The sequence below is a fragment of the Tamandua tetradactyla genome, chromosome 12, assembly GCF_023851605.1.
Source record: "Tamandua tetradactyla isolate mTamTet1 chromosome 12, mTamTet1.pri, whole genome shotgun sequence".
Classification (NCBI taxonomy): Eukaryota; Metazoa; Chordata; class Mammalia; order Pilosa; family Myrmecophagidae; genus Tamandua; species Tamandua tetradactyla.
The window spans coordinates 79,501,505-79,507,871 of record NC_135338.1 but is presented as its reverse complement, the minus strand read 5'-3'; the positions used below and the strand labels follow the sequence as shown (position 1 = coordinate 79,507,871).

The window sequence follows — 6,367 nt, the reverse complement described above, 5'->3', positions numbered from 1 at the left end:
TAGGAGGTGTGCCTGCTGCAATGAATGATGTTTAATTGGCTGGTGCTTAAATGAAAGAGCTCAAGGTAGCACAGCCCAAGCAGTTCAGCATACTCATCTCAGCATTCACAACTCAGCACTTGCAGCTCAACCCAGGCCTTTGGAGATGCAGAAAGGAATCACCCCATGGAAAATTGTTGGAACCTAGAGGCCTGGGAAGAAGGGCAGCAGAGACTGCCTTGTGCCTTCCCACGTAAGAAAGAACCTCAGTTGAAATTTAGCTGCCTTTCCTCTGAAGAACTATATGTTAGCTAAATAAACCCCCTTTTACTGAAAGCCAATCCATCTCTGGTGTGTTGCATTCTGGCAGCTAGCAAACTAGAAAAGGTACCAATTTGTGACAATTCAGAAATCCAAACTTAACTTCAGAAAATATAAATCTGGAGATATGAATCTGAAGATAGACAGTACAGTCAGCAATTGGTTAAGTGGTACCTGCCTGCAACAATTTTTTTTTATTATTTTTCCTTTAAGGCTACAGAGAATCTGTCCATAAACAGGGAAATCAATTCTCATAATAAAAATACTCCACTACTAATAGCCAATGTCTCCAGTCAGATTCCATAGTGAGATATGTAGTATCACATTCTATTCCACAAGTGTACTTTCTTGTGAGTCTACAGGGTTAAGATAGATTCTTTCTGGAAATATCAGCTTCTCACAAACAATCTCCTTTGTTGGTAAATATTGGGTTATTTCATTAGGTTCTGTGAATAGGAAAGGTGAAACATGCATTAAATTAGCAATTTTGCTCTCCCGTGACCTCATGGTAAACTCTTGCATCATTCATCCTAATAAGCACCCCCATCAATTCTCAAGAAAAACCATAATAGCAGGGAAAAGCTGAAGGCATTACCCTAATTTTCACACTCAGGCTGGAAACTCCACAGTCAAAAAGTTCATTCTCAAGCAGGAGAACTTCTTCAAAAAACCTAATCTGTTCTCTGGCTTTCAGTTTCTCTGTATCTATATGATCTGTTGTAGGTACAACCTTTAACTTAAGTGATTCGCCAAGTAATGCTCCTTTATAATCTGTTGTATAGATCCAGTCGTATGGTTTAATAACATCTTTGGAGTGTTCACCTTCTGTCCTGCTTTTCTGCCACTCTTCAGCACAGGCTACTTTGAGCATTCCTCAATGTCTTAAGGCATCTGTAGCATTAAACTCAATCCCAAAGCCAGAGCCATGATGGATTCTTAAACGTTCCCAAACACTTCAGGAAGAGATGGCAGACGCCATTCATCAGCTAACTTCTCCACATCCGCTGACTTCATGATGTGGGTCTTGGCTGCCGTCAGCTTCCAGGGCCCGAAGGAGAAGTCCTGGTGGCTGCTCTGAAAGCCATGGATCATCATGGCCTAGACGGGGCCCTCGGGGACCACACAGAACAGGCTGGAAAGGAAGCGGCAACAGAGACGGCACTAACTGTTCCTCAGCTTCCTTCCGGCCCAGCCCCCTTGGCTTCTGAGCCATTACCATGCCCCACCCCACCTCGCTCCGCCCCCAGCCATAAAGCCATTCTTTCCAGCCAGAGGAGTGCATAGAAGGGCAAGAGTGCAGTGAAGCAGCTGTTATTCAGGGTTATCAGTCTGATAGGTAAAAGGATTGACATGAGGTAGGTGAGAGAATTTGGAGGGAGGTTTTTTGTTTAGGTGGAAAATTGGGGGAAGCATAGAATCAGACAGGCTGCAGGGAAAGTCCATTAGCTTTTGGTTAGAAGCAGGAGTGATAGTAATGGTTTGGTTACAAGCTACTCCGGAAGGGTGCCTACAGACCAGTTGGATGAAGATTGTGATTGACAATGCATAGGGGTGCTTGGGCTAGAGGAATTTGTATGGCTATGGGTCCAGTTATAGGAAGAGGGCAAAGCAAAAGCTTGGCAATTTGATTATAAGATTGGTATAGCTTTGAGGCTCAGTTTGCTGCTGTGGTGTGATGATCACCTGGGAGGGTGTTTGCTTTATCCTGAAAGAGAGTGCTGAATTCCTTTCAGAGTGTCAGTGCAGTTGGAGTGGGGATTCCAGAGGGAAAGGGGATAGGGATGGCTCAGTATGTGGGTGCCAAAAGAGAGAGACAGAGCCAGCAGTCATGAACAAGTGAGGAATTTGCTTTTTGTAGAAGATTTTGAGTTAGATTGAGCACAGTTTTGAGGTGTTGGGAATTTAAGAGTTGCTGGACTCGTGTGGCAGCATGACACAGAGGGTAAAGATGAGCTAGGAAGGAGAAAAAAAGGAAGAAGTTGACACAGAGAGTGATGTTTAAGAAAGTAGATCTATGATGCATATTGAAAGAATGAAGGTATAGAATTGAATTTCTTCAGCAGTGAGGTCCCGTAAGTCACCCTGTGATCAGATTTCCCAGATGAAGAAGAGGAAATCAGTGAGGCTGGTGGGTAGTTGAACTGACCTTAATCCTGTGACTGTGATTTGAAGAAATATTTTGCCTTTGTGGAAGGACGTATGGTGGTTTTGACTTACTTAGTTCTGGAAATTTTTATTTTCAGGTGTCCCGTGGGAGTACACATATAGTTGGCTCAGTCCTTGGACTCATCAGCCAGGCCAGCTGGACATTCGCCTGCAATATTATCAAGCATGATCTGCTGCTACTGCCATAGTTACTCTGGGTTCAGCTGCAGTGATAGGAAATGTTAGGGTCTCTGAGCCTGGGCTTTGTCAGTCATCAGTGGCAAGTCTGAGGAAGTCAGGAACAGCAAAATTCCACTCCAAGTGTATGGCTGGTGTGTGCATTTGGGGTAGTTGTCTTATCCTTCAGTTAAAGACCAATGGACAATCCACCTTCCCAATGCCCATTTGTTTGAATAGAGGACAGGGACCCAGCAGAGGTCGGGGATTAGGACAGGCCTTGGCCCGATGTCCTTCTTTGCCACATTTAAAACAAGGCCTCAGGCAGGACCTGCTGTTGTTAGCCTATCTTCCCTGCAGCTGATCCTTCTGTAGGGTTGTGGGTAGAATTAGGAGTGTAACCTGGTCTCTTTTCTCTCATGCCTGTTCCCTTTTATCTTCCTATTTATGTTCCTCCTCTCTATTGTTAAATACCTAGAAGGCTGCCTTAATTAGGTCCCACTGTGAAGTCTGGGAACTATCCTCTAATTTTTAAAAGTTTCCTTCTAATATTGGGGGTTGGTGAGATATGAAGACTACCAGCTTCTGAGTTGGGATCTAGATTAGTATATTTGAATACTGCCTCTCTGTAAGGTGACTCGTGAAAAATGTCAGGCTTTCATTGGATTCTTAGGTTATTTCCTGAATTTTCTCATAGTTAGCCAACTTAAGGGTGGCCTTTTTCATACCTTCAATTACGCAAGTAAGAAAATTGGCCATTTTTGCTAAATCTGGAGAGTGACATTGATCGTTCCAGTTGAGAGGTATGGGAAGGGCCACTATGGAGCCAGCAAGATTGGTGGGGTTTTGAATGTGGAGACTGTCAGTATATGCTGTGGCTGTGACTAGGATTCAGCCCTTCTCTTCTAGGGTAGTGGATGAAGTGAGAATTACGTGAATGTCTTGATAAGTTAGATTATGGGTCTGAGTCAGGTATTTGAAATTCCTTAGTGAATTTGGTAGGATTGTCCAAAAAAGACCCAAGGTGTTTGTTCTAGTTTGCTAGCTGCCAGAATGCAATATAGCAGAAATGGAATGGCTTTTAAAAAGGGGAATTTAATAAGTTGCTAGTTTACAGTTCTAAGGCTGAGAAAATGTCCCAATTAAAACAAGTCTATAGAAATGTCCAATCTAAGGCAATCGAGGAAAGATACCTTGGTTCAAGAAGGCCGGTGAAGTTAAGGGTTTCCCTTTCAAGTGGAAAGGCACATGGTGAGCACAGTCAGAGTTTCTCTATCATCTGGAAGGACATATGGCAAACATGACATCATCTGCTAGCTTCTTCTCCTGGCTTCCTGTTTCATGAAGCTCCCCGGGAGGCATTTTCTTTCTTCATCTCCAAAGGTCGCTGACTGGTGGACTCTGCTTCTCGTGGCTGTCATTCTGTTCTGCTCTCTCTGGATCTCTTTCATTCTCCAAAATGTTTCCTCTTTTATAGGACTTCAGAAACTAATCAAGACCCACCCAAATGGGTGGGGACATGCCTCTACCTAATCCATCTTAACAACCACTCTTAATCAAATCACATCTCCAGGGAGATGATCTAATTACAGTTTCAAACATACAATACTGAAAAAGGATTAGAAGAAACAGCTGCCTTTACAAAATGGGATTAGGATTAAAATATGGCTTTTCTAGGGTAACATACATCATTTCAAACCAGCACAGTATGTTCAACTTGCTTCAGGTGTGTGAGGGAGAAGGGGATATGCATCCACATGACACCTTCCATTCCTGCTACTTCCCTTAGGGATAGAATAGGTTTGGAAGAAATTTGGGTTATCAAACACATGTGCGGTGTTGAGAATGTGGGTGTAGGCATGGAGGAGTCTGAAGTTGAGGTGGGAGGGGAGGAAGGAGAGGAAGATTGTGGCACAGGGTGTGACTGGGGGGGCTGAAGGAGGCAGAGAAGGAGATTCCGCTTGAGGAGGGGGTTGGGGGAGAGTTTCAGCAGAGTCCAGCTCCTCTTGAACATAGGGAGGGGGGTTGTTGGTGGGATTGAGTTCTGTGAAGGAGGAAGAGAAGGGTAAGAGAGCAAGAGTGGGAGCAGAGAGTGGGGAAGAGGCCCAGGGAGAAGATGGCAGTGGAGTGAAAATGGGAGGAGAGAGCAGAGATAGGCTGGAGGAGAAGATGGTGGTGGCTCAGAAGCACCAGGTGTAGATTAGGTATGAGAAGATTTTTTCACTGAGAAGAACTTGGAAAGTAGTAGAGGCTTGGCAAAGAGAAGGGTATCTTTGTAGAGCCCAAAAAGCTTGGACATAGGGCATCTCAGACCATTTGCCATTGCATTTAAGAAAATTGTTGAGGTCTAAATGGACCCCATAATCAAATGTTCTGTGTTCAGGCCACTTGTTATGATTATCTAGCTGATATTGTGGCCAGGCCTTAGTGCAGAGGCTATTTTTTTTTAATTTGCTAGTTTAAGGACTTTTATGTTTTTCAGTAGACATCCAAGAGGAGTGTCTTTAGGTGGATGTGACTGTCCTGAGCCCATTTTTAGAAGGAAGGTGAGAGTCAAACCAAGTCCAAATGGATGAGGGAGGACTGGGAGGGGTAGACAGGTATCCCTGAGTCCCCTACTGCAGTCTCTCAGAGAGAAAAAGAGAAAGAGTGAGAGTGAACCAGGAGTTGGATGTCCCCGCTCGAGGCCTGTCTTGGCAGGAGACAGTTCTCTGTGTGCCAGGAGGGAACTCTGACCTAGTAGTAGGATTTCTGAGACAGTAGGGTCACCCTGCACTAACAGCATATAGACTGAGTGCAAAACACCATGGGTGTAAAGCTGAGAGCAGAGTCCCCCGAGAGGATTGACACTCACTCAAGAAATTAGCTGTGACCCGTGTTGTTTGTGAGGTTAATCAATGGCAGGGTTGAGATGTCCTAAGTCCAGTGGTGCCATAGTAGTGTGTCTGTGCTTTCTTATCAGAATGGGGGGAAAAGTGGAGTCTGTGGGGCCCCAAGAAATTGCTTATTATAAAGAGTCCACTAAGATGGCCACCATAAATACATCTGGGTCTGAAGTTCCGAGAAAGCGTGATACAGCGTATCTTATGTAACCAATGATGTAACATATATGTATACAATTATATATCCCATGAATGATGTAACCTGCTGGTAAAGTGCCATTTTTGCATAACTTATCATATAAGGGAGTACTGCTCTGTAAGCAGCAGAGCAGAGCAGAGGGGAATAATTAAAGTTGACCACTCTACTAGCAACTCCACATGCTTTCTTTCAATTTACTCCCAGACCAGAGTGACTGAACCTTAAGCTAGAACCTGACAATTGGCATAGTTAGCAGGATTGTGGTAAATGGACCTTCCACCCTGGAGGAAGCTGGACTGGATGGGGTGTAGCCCTCCACAAGTTTGTGGCATCCCTTAGTGGCTGTTTGCTGCAGTGGTTCCCTCCAGAAGCTTAGGATCATGTGAATTCCACACCACAGGGGAGTGTCAAGGCTTTAAAGACTTTAAAGCTGGCATTCAGGTTTCTCAGTGCAGTATAGTGGAGAAAGTGTCTTAGATTTTTTTTTACTAAAAACAACATAAGGTGACTTTAGCAGGACAAGCACAGGTCCAGAGACTGCAGCAGAAGCAAGATGAACTGAAAGCTTGAATCTGAGCCCTGGGAGAGGAAGCAGCAGTGCCAGGACCACCAGAAATGGAGGGAGTTGGGAGTGAGTCAGCATTGCCCCAAAGCAAATACTTCC

General features: G+C 44.4%; 1 pseudogene; it reads right to left on the bottom strand.

The window, feature by feature from the left end:
• Positions 1-627: 627 nt before the first annotated feature.
• On the bottom strand, positions 628-1,415 carry LOC143651626 (TIP41-like protein pseudogene; annotated as a pseudogene).
• Between the last annotated feature and the right edge of the window lie 4,952 nt (positions 1,416-6,367).